The sequence below is a fragment of the Hypanus sabinus genome, chromosome 7, assembly GCF_030144855.1.
Source record: "Hypanus sabinus isolate sHypSab1 chromosome 7, sHypSab1.hap1, whole genome shotgun sequence".
NCBI classification, from domain to species: Eukaryota; Metazoa; Chordata; class Chondrichthyes; order Myliobatiformes; family Dasyatidae; genus Hypanus; species Hypanus sabinus.
In genome coordinates this window covers 169372932-169382904 of record NC_082712.1, presented here as the reverse complement: position 1 = coordinate 169382904, position 9973 = coordinate 169372932, and the positions used below count along the sequence as shown (strand labels likewise).

At 42.0% G+C, this 9973-nt stretch overlaps 1 protein-coding gene across 1 annotated transcript in view; it reads left to right on the top strand.

The window, feature by feature from the left end:
• Window positions 1-7760: 7760 nt before the first annotated feature.
• LOC132397382 (golgin subfamily B member 1-like) overlaps window positions 7761-9973 on the top strand; it is a 97561-nt gene continuing 95348 nt past the window's right edge. Inside the window, exon 1 of the mRNA XM_059976079.1 lies at window positions 7761-7982. The gene's annotated coding sequence lies outside the window, so the exon portion shown is untranslated. The remainder of the gene's footprint in view (window positions 7983-9973) is intronic.

Genomic DNA, 9973 nt, shown 5'->3' with positions numbered 1-9973 from the left:
CTCCCCTTTCTATCCCCTGACGATAGCGGCGAGAAGGGGCATGTCCCGGGTGGAGAGGGTCTTTAATGATAGATGCTGCCTTCTTGAGACGTCGCATCTTGAATAGGCCCTCGATGGTGGGGAGGGTTGTGCCCGTGATGGTGCTGGTTGAGTCTACAACCCCCTGTGGCCTCTTGCGATCTTGTGCCCTGGAATCCCCATACCGGGTTGTGAGGCAACAGTTCGAAAGCTCTCTCACGAACGTCTATAGAAATTTGCAAGAGACTTTGTGACATATCAAGCCTTCTCGAACTTCGAGTGAAGGCAGATGCCACAACGGTTGGTTGACCATGATGTTGTGCCATCCCTCAAACTTACTCCAAGATCAGTGTAAGCCTTCTCTCTCAAAGAGCTCTTCTCTCATCCATGTACCGATCTAAGAGTCTCTAAAATCCCTTAATATTTCTGCCTCAACACCATCCCTGGCAGGGTGTTCCATGCACATGCCTCTCACTGTGTATAAAACGTACCTTTGACATCCCCGCGACACTTTCTTCCAAATACCTTAAAATTATGCCCCCTTGAGGAGGATTGTGATGGAGTTCAATCTGGAGAAGTGTGAAGTGATGCACTTTGAAAGGTCAAAATTGAAGGCAGAGTACAGGATTATTAATGGTGTGGAGGAACAGAGTTACCTTAAGACCCACGTGCATGGTTGCTGCACAAATTGATAGGGTGTTTAAGATGGCATATGGTGTGTTGGCCTTCATTAGTTGGGGGATTAATTTCAAGAGTCACAATATATTGTCGCAGCCCTATAAAATATTGAATATTTGAATATTGTGTTTAGATCCGGTTGCCTCATTATAGGAAGGATGTGGAAAGTTATAGCACATGTAGAGGAGATTTACCAGGTTGCTGCCTAGAATAGAGATCATGTCTTATCAGGAGAGGTTGAGTAGGCTAGGGCTTCTTTCTTTGGGATGAAGGAGGATGAGAGACGACTTTACAGAGGTGTACCAGGTGATGACTGGTACGGATCAACCGGACAGTCAGAGGTTACTTCTCAAAACAGAGATAACTAGCACAAGGGGACATAATTCTAAAGTGATTGGAGGAGAATAGAGGGCAGATGTCAAAGGTGAATTTTATACACAGGGAGTGGCGTGTGCATGGAACATCCTGCCAGGGATGGTGTTGAGGCAGATATATTAGCAGCATTTAAGAAACTTTTAGATAGGCACATAGATGAAAGAAGGGTCATGTATGAGGGAAGGTTTAGATTGATCTTGGAGTAGGTTAAAAGAACAACACAATGTCATGGGCTGATGGGACTGGACTGTGCTGTAATGTTCTATGTTTTATGAAGAAGAGCTGCTAGCATGCCTTTTCATGATTATCTTAATGTTTTGGGCCTAGGATAGATCTAAGACAATGTAGGTGAATACATCAGGATGCTCCTTGTTGACGACAGTTCTGCATTCAATACTATAATCCCCTTAAAACTAACTAATAAACTCCTAGACCTTAATACTTTCATGTGCAACTGGATCCTCAATTTCATTAAATACAGACCCCAGTTAATTTGGATTGGCATCAATATCTTCTTCACAATCACCGTCAGCACATGTACACTATAAGGCTGTGTGCTTAGCCCCCTGCTCTATTCACTTATTAAAGCACAGCTTTAATGTCATATTTAAGCTTGCTGAGAACACCATTGTCATTGGCCAAATGAAAGGAGGTGACAAATCAGCATATATGAGAAATATTGAAAATTTGGCTTAATGCTACTGCAACAACCTCTAATTCAATGTCAGTAAAAGCAAAGAGCTTAATTATTGACCACAAGAGGAGGAAACCAGAAGTCCAAGAACCAGTCCATCAGAGGAGTAGAGGTGGAGAGAGTCAGCAATTTTAATTCCCTTTGTGTAATCATTTCAGAGGATCTGTCCTTTGCATATCCACCACCTAAATGCCATTACAAAGAAGGCACAGGAGGGCTTCTACATTCTTAGAAGTTTGCAAAGATATAGCATATCATTTAAAACTTTGAGAAACTTCTATAGATGCATAGTGGAATGTATACTGACTAGTTGCATCACAGCCTGGCATAGAGATAACAATGCCTTTGAATGGAAAAGCCTACAAAAAGTAATGGATACAGATAATGCACCCCCCCCCCCCACTGTCATCGAGCATGTCAACACGGTGTGCTGTCCCAGGAAAGCAGCATCCATCGTCAAGAATCCCTATCATCCAGGTCATGCTCTCTTCTCACTGCTTCCATCAGGAAGGAAGTGCAGGAGCCTCAGGGCTCACACCACTGGTTTCAGGAACAGTTATTACACCCCAACCATCAGGCTCTTGAACCAAAAGGGATAACTTCACTCAACTTCTCTCAACCCATCACTGAACTGTTCCCATTTCAAAACCTCTTCATTTCATGTTCTTGATACTTATTGCTTATTTGTTTATTATTATTATTATTATTTTCTCTTTCTATTTGCATAGTTTGTTATCTTTTGCATATTGGTTGTTTGTCTAGTATGTAGCTTTTCATTGATCCTATTGTGTTACTTTGTATTTACTATGAATGCCCACAAGAAAAAGGTATGTCATGGTAGTGTATGGTAACATATATGTACTTTGATAACAAATTTACTTTGAACTTTGAATTTGATATTATGTCACCCAGGAAATTGAAGCTGCTCACCCTTTCCACTGCTGACCTCTCAGTGAGGACTGGTGTGTGTTCTTCTAACATTTCCTTCTTGAAGTTCACAATCAATTCCTTGGTCTTGCTGACATTAAGTGTAATGTTGTTGTTGCAACACCACTTAACTATCTGATCTACTTCAGTCCTGCATGCCCCCTTGCTTTTATTTCCCATTTCCTGCATAGCAATTCATTTTGTTTTTCCTTTACTGTACACAACATTCTTCTGGCAAAGCCTTGGGCGATGGTGAAATTATAATAATTTCTGTAACAATGAACAATGCACTTCCAGCATTGACTCCTGTGGAGTTCCAAAGGAGAAAGGCGATTGTGAGACTGATCTACTGTAAGTAGTAAGCTTCCCAGGCTCAGGTTTTTGCTTGGCCGAGTTAACCCAATAAATCTAATATGGAATGTGATGTGTTTTACTTTCTATGCCATGGCATTTCAAGTGCTCTTCTAAATACTTCTTTCATGCAGTAACAATGCCTGCCTCTATCATTCCCTCAGGCACCAGGTGTCAACAACACTTTCAGTGAAGTTATTCTTCCTTAAATGCCTCTGTATCTCCCACACTCACCTTAAGTCTTTGTCCCCTGGTTACAGACATCACTGCTAATGGTAAATGGTTCTCACTACTGTATACACTTTCTCTATGCCCCCCAATATTTTATACATCTTGAGGCAATCCCATTCAGCCTTCTCCGCTCCAAACAAATCAAGCCCAACCTATCTGGTCTGTCTTAATAGCTATGCTTTCCATTCTCTCCTGTCCAATCATATCTTCCCTATAGTGTGCTGACTTTCAGTGAATCCTACCTATCATTCTCTTTACTCAGGGAGAATGAAGACAAGTTCTTTAATAATCTACTCTGGCATTCACTTACTAACTGATATAAAGTGGTTGAACAGTTTTCATTCAGAACAGCAAACTTTTATTTATTTTTATTTGGAGATGCAGCATGGTGACAAGCACTTCTGACCCAATGAACTTGCACTGCCCAATTATACACATGTGACCAATTAACCTCTTGATGACCCGCTGTAACCTCTGACAGCCCTCCACACTATCCACAACACCGCCAACCTTTGTTACACTAATCGCTATGCTAGCACACCGCCACAAATGCTTTGATGGTTTGCCTGAAGACTTTACAATTCCTCTCTGACTCATCTCACTAACATAATAATTAGTCCACCTTTCAGAGAATTGGTTTTTCAGGTTACTCAATTATCTTTGAAATAAGTTCCTAATTAACACATTTGAGTTATCAGTAATGTTAATATGATGGGCTATGAAAGTAAATGTAGCATCAGTAACTGAGAACAGCTGGAAAAACACTTGTCACAATGTAAGTGGGAATGTGAGAAGCATATTACAAGAAAAAGGGCTGTAATAAAAATTTGTTTTCATACATCAGAAGCAAATAGGAAGTGAACTATTCACTTGTGGGAATGAAGGCCAAGCTCACATTAATAGGGAGAAATTGCAGAACTATTTTAACACCATGTTAATTAATGAGAAAAGATATACTTAAGTTGTGGATTAAATTTTGATCTACAGGTCTTCTAACATCTAACTGGAACTAATTAGATGAACCAATATGCAAATACATCAATAGTCTGGGACTTGCAAAATTGGCATTTCAGAAATTTGTTACTTGCTTGAAACATTACAAAACAATCAAAATTGCACCAGAAATCCTTTACTTCTCTGATCAAGATTTTTTTCCCTTGTCAATTTCACAGTCTGAAATGAATGGTGAATGTTGATTTTTTTTTAAGATACATGACATAATTGAATGTTCCCCAAGTCTGTCTCAGATAACACTGAACTTTATGAGGGAAAATGAGAAAATCATGCTGGTTTAGAGAGAGAGAAAGAGATAGAAAAAACTCTACTGGAATTGGAATTGAGTTGTCATTACCACAGGCAGCAAGATTCAGTGTATCCTGTTCACACAGACCAGGTCATTATACAGTACATCAGGGTAGAATCAAGTAAAAACAATACAATGAAAATAATGTGTTACACCTACAGAGAAAGTGCCGTGCAGGTAAGCAATAAGGAGGAGGCTCATAAAAATCAAAGTTCAAAGTTCAATTTATTGGCGGAGTACATACATGTCACCACGTACAACCTTGAGATTCGTTTTCCTATGGGCATACTTACCAAATCTATGGAACCGCAATTGTAAACAGGATCAATGAACAACAAACAGTGCAAATGCAAATATAAATAAATAGCAATAAAAAGCAAGAGCATGAAACAACAAGATGAAGAGTCCTTAAAGTGAAATCATTGGTCGTGGGAACACCAGAAGTAGAATGAGTGTAGTTTATCCTCTCTTGTTCAAGAGCCTGATGGTTGAGGGGTAGTAACTGTTCTTGAACCTAGTGTTGTGAGTTGTGAGGCACCTATACTTTCTTAGTTCAGTGGTGGTAAGTTGATGGAGAAGATCCTGAGAGGCAGGATTTATGAACATTTGTAGAGGCATAATTTGATTAGGAATAGTTAGCATGGCTTTGCCAAAGGCAGGTCATGCCTTACGAGCCTGATTGAAATTTTTGAGGATGTGACTAAAGAAATTGATGAAGGTAGAACAGTAGATGTAGTGTATATGGATTGCAGCAAGGCATTTGATAAAGTACCCCATGCAAGGCTTATTGAGAAAGTAAGGAGGCATGGGATCCAAGGGGACATTGCTTTGTGGATCCAGAACTAGCTTGCCCACAGAAGGCAAAGAGTGGCTGTAGACAGATCATATTCTGCATGGAGGTCGGTGACCAGTGTTGTGCCTCAGGGATCTGTTCTTGGACCTCTTCTCTTCATGATTTTTAGAAATGATCTGAATGAAGAAGTGGAGAGATGGATTAGTAAATTTGCTGATGACACAAAGGTTGGGGGAGTTGTGGATAGTGTGGAGGGTGGTCAGAGGTTAAAGCGGGACCTAGATAGGGTGCAAAACTGGGCTGAGAAGTGGCAGATGGAGTTCAATCTAGATAAATGTGATGTGATTCATTTTGGTAGGTCAAATATGATGGCAGAATATAGTATTAATGGTAAGACTCTTGGCAGTGTGGAGGATCAGAGGGATCATGGGGTCTGAGTCCATAGGACTCTCAAGGCTGCTGTGCAGGTTGACTCTGTGGTTAAGACAGCATACAGTGCATTGGCCTTCATCAACCATGGGATTGAGTTCAAGAGCTGAGAGGTAATTTTACAGCTGTATAGAACCCTGGTCAGACCCCACTTGGAGTACTGTGCTCAGTTCTGGTCACCTCACTACAGGAAGGATGTGGAAACTATAGAAAGCGTGCAGAGGAGATTTACAAGGATGTTGCCTGGATTGAAGGGCATACTTTATGAGAATGGGTTGGGTGAACTTGGCCTTTTTTCCTTGGAGCAACTGAGGATGAGAGGTGACCTGATAGAGGTGTATAAAATGATGAAAGGCATTGATTGTGTGGCAAGTCAGAGGCTTTCTCCTAGGGCTGAAATGGCTAACATGAAAGAGCACAGTTTAAAGGTGCTTGGAAATAGGTACAGAGGGGATGTCGGGTGTAAGTTTTTTTTAAGTAGAGAGTGGTGAGTGCGTGGAATGAGCTGCCAATGACAGTGGTGGAGGTGGATATGATAGGTCTTTTAAGAGACTCCTGGACAGATACATGTTACTTAGAAAAATAGAGGGCTATGGGTAAGCCTAGTAATTTCTAAAGTAACAACATGTTCAGCACAGCATTGTAGGCTGAAGGGCCTGTATTGTGCTGTAGGTTTTCTATGTTTTCTACCTGAGGGCAGCAGCGAGAGAAGAGCATGGCCTGGGTGGTGATTATCTTTGATGATGGATGCTGTTTTTCGACGGCAACCTTTCGTGTAGATGTGCTCAATGGTTGAGAGGGCTTTACCCGTGATGTACTGGGCAGAATCTATCACCTTTGTAGGATTTTACACTGAAAGGCCGTAATGCAGACAGCCTATACACGTTCCACCACACATCTATGTAAGTTTGTCAAGGTTCTTGATAGGACATGCTGAATCTCCGCAGACTCCTGAGGAAGTACAGGTGCTGTCGTGCTTTCTTTCCAATTACATTTGTATTATGCGTCCAGGACAGGTCCCCGAGATAGTGACACCTAGGGATTTAAAGTTACAGATCCTCTCCACCTCTGATACTCCAATGAGTACTGGCTCATCGACCTCTGGTTTTCTTCTCCTGAAGTCTACAATCAGTTCGTTGGTCTGGCTGACATTGAGTGAGAGATTGTTGTTATGACACCACTCAGCGTAAGTTTATGAGGTAGAATGTCAGGTTAAGAGTCCATCTGATTATACAGAGATGTCATTTAATAGTATATCAACAAAGCTGCCCTTGAGCCTGGTGGTACGTGTTTTCAGCTTTTTTTTTTCTACCGCCCGATGGAAGAAGGGAGAAGAGAGTATGTCTGGGATGTGCTGATGACGGGCCTTGGGCCGAAACTCCGACTCATTTCCATAGATGCTGCCTGGCCTGCTGAGTTCCTCCAGAATTTTGTGTGTGTTGCTCTGGATTTCTCGCATCTTCCAATTTTCTCGCCAATGATTGGGGTGTGGGGGCTCTTGGATTAAGCTGGCTGCTTTACTGAAGTGGTAATAAGACTCAATTGAGGGGAAACTGGTTTCCATGACATGCTGAGCTGTCTCCACAACTCTCTGCAGTTCCAGTGAGTCAAGCAACATAGATTGAAGCAACCAGATGGTCAATAATTTGGATCGAAACCCTGTATCAGAACCTCGATATGACACAATAAAAATCGAAATATTTTTATTTATAACGATACATGGCTGGAGGAGCTCAGCGGGTCCAGCATTTTGTGTGTATTGTTCTGGATTTCCGGCATCTGCAGAATCTGTATATTCACCGAGCATAAAGTACTTTAGAAAGTCAGGCTGTAAAAAAACTTTCGGATATCTTCAGAAACGCAACTTTCTCCAAGTTATGAATGGGCTCAGTTCGATTGCAGGAATACCGCTGACGTTGGCCACGTTGGGTCGACGTGCGGTACGTACAGCGCGTGGCACGAACCGAGAGCGTCGCGTCACGTGATGGCAACTGCGACAACGCGGTGGCGGCTCGGTCGGGAGTGGGCAGCTCGCCCGCAGCCTTTCTGGCAATAACAACGCCAGTGGGGTCTGCGCGAAAGGAGACAGTGCTTGTAACATGGTACCGTAGTCACCACACCGTACTCAGAGTCATTCTCACCGCCTCAATCAAGTCCGGCTCGGCGCTTCTTGCAGCGCACAGGTAGGGTCAGGCTGTGAAGGTGTTGAAGGGCCTAATGCGGAGGCGCAGCGAGCATGCGCCGGACCGAACTGCCTGCAGGTGTGGTTATTCTGCACAGGTGTAGAGTGGAACTAAATACAGGGCTCAGTCTGGTGACGTTGAGATTGTTCAATGCATTCCTTTGTTTATTTCACAATTACGTCAAGTGCAAACCATGTCTGGCATCGATAATAGGAAGTGTGACAAAACAGAAAGCGTTGGAAATGCTTCAAAAGATCAGGGTATTGTTTGCAGTGTAAGATAAATGACAGCTCATCTTTCACGTGAAACAGAACGTTTTGGAGTTGCTCATTTGGTCAGATAGCATTTTTGGAGAGAGGAACAGATTTAAAATCTGGAGATTTTCAGCAGAATTAAAAAATGAATGAGAAAAATCTGCTTTTCCCAGTTCCGATGAAATGTTATTGAAAACAAATGTAGATCTCTGTAAGTTAGAAATGGGACATTATATTTGGGATCAAATAAATGGCAGATATTCAATACATTTTGGTTCCATCTTCATAAATAATTTCTCAGATACACAAGAGAGACGAGTCCAGAGCAGGTATTAACCATCTCTTTTATGCCTTGGACCAATACCATTAAGCAAGAGTCTGTGGGCCCAAGATTGGGAACCCCTGGTCCAGGGAAATGAGGAACTGAAGGAAATTGGTGTAAGGGAATAATCCTGGGAAATTAATGGAGGTAAAAGCTGTCAAATACTTAAAATCTGATGATTGACTTGCTGATGACTAAAAGAGCTGATAAATAATTGAGTGAAGGAACTAGCTGAAATGTGTCCAAGTTTTTGCATAACACAAAACCACAAGGGACTGCAGAAAGGCTCCAGCAGACAAGTTGGGTGATTTGGTGAATATGGTTTTCATGTGGATTTATCCATTTTCATTATGGGTGGTGGGATGGGAGATAAGTCTGTACCAAAGGAGTTATAAGGTGCTCCTTCCATCTCCTCTGCTAGCCCTTAGGTCAGCCTTGTGCAAGGTGTAGCACCTGCTTAGGCCCTCCCCCCCGATCAGTGTCATGGTCATATCATAGCCAGCTGGCACATCTCAGATTCAGTTTTATTATCATCGGTATGTGATGTGAACTTTGTTAACTTGGCAGCAGTAGTTCAATGCAATACGTAATCTAGCAGAGAGAGAAAAATAAAATAAAGTAAAACAATAATAAGTAAACAAGTAAATCAATTACGTATATTGAATAGATTTAAAAGAATGTGCAAAAACAGAAATACTGTATGTTTTTTAAAAAAAGGTGAGGTTGTGTCCAAAGCTTCAATGTCCATTTAGGAATCGGATGGCAGAGGGGAAGAAGCTGTTCCTGAGTCGCTGAGTGTGTGCCTTCAGGCTTCTGTATCTCCTACCTGATGGTAACAGTAAGAAAAGGGGCATGCCCAGGGTGCTGGAGGTCCTTAATACTGGATGCAGCCTTTCTGAGACACCGCTCCCTAAAAATGTCCTGGGTACTTTGTAGGCTAGTGTCCAAGATGGAGCTGACTAGATTTACAACCTTCTGCAGCTTCTTTCAGTCCTGTGCAGTAGCCCCTCCATACCAGACAGTGATGTAGCCTGTCGGAATGCTCTCCACTGTACAACTATAGAAGCTTTTGAGTATTTGTTGACATGCCAAATCTCGTCAAATCACAAGTTCTGGTGACCACTGACACCAGGTAGATAATCTTTGAAGAGTATTGGTAATGGCTGGGGTCACCCATCTTGTGAATTGTCTAGACGAAGGCAATTTCTCTGTAGAAAAATTTGCAAAGAACAGTCATGAACAATAGACCGTAATCACCCATGTCATACACAGACACAGCTCATATAGATGATGGTGAATTATGAAAATAGCAATACAGTCTGTTGTCTGAATGGTGATTGAGAAAAGAGGTGGTGCAATGAGACCTGGATGTTCTTGTACATAAATTGTGGAAAGATGCAGCAAATCTTGGGGAA